Genomic DNA, 463 nt, shown 5'->3' on the forward strand with positions numbered 1-463 from the left:
CGTATTGCATTAAGCAAATCTGCTTCACAAGACCTATTTAAAAGGTTCAAGAGCAAAGATGACAGTTTGAGGACTAAGGTGTGCCTTACCAAAGACATGGTATTTTCAATAGCTTCAGATGCATGTGAAGGTTGGACTATGAATAAGGAAGACCATAGAAGAATTAATGCATTTAAGTTGGAGAGTATTAAAAGTACCATGGACTGCTGGAAAAACTAACAAATCTGTGTTGGGAGAAGTGCAGCTCCTCACAAGTCAGGACGGCGAGACTTCATCTGTCACATGTTGGACATATTATCAGGAGGGACCAACCCCTGGAGAAAGGAATCATGCTTGGTAAAGTGGAGGGTTGAAGAAAAAGAGGAAGACACCCACCAAGAAGGACTGGGACAGTAGTAGCAACAGTGGACTCAGATTAACAACTATTCTGAGGATGGCGCAGGACTGGGCAGTGTTTTGTTCT

Source organism: Chrysochloris asiatica, unplaced genomic scaffold (assembly GCF_000296735.1).
Source record: "Chrysochloris asiatica unplaced genomic scaffold, ChrAsi1.0 scaffold00438, whole genome shotgun sequence".
Lineage (NCBI taxonomy): Eukaryota > Metazoa > Chordata > Mammalia > Afrosoricida > Chrysochloridae > Chrysochloris > Chrysochloris asiatica.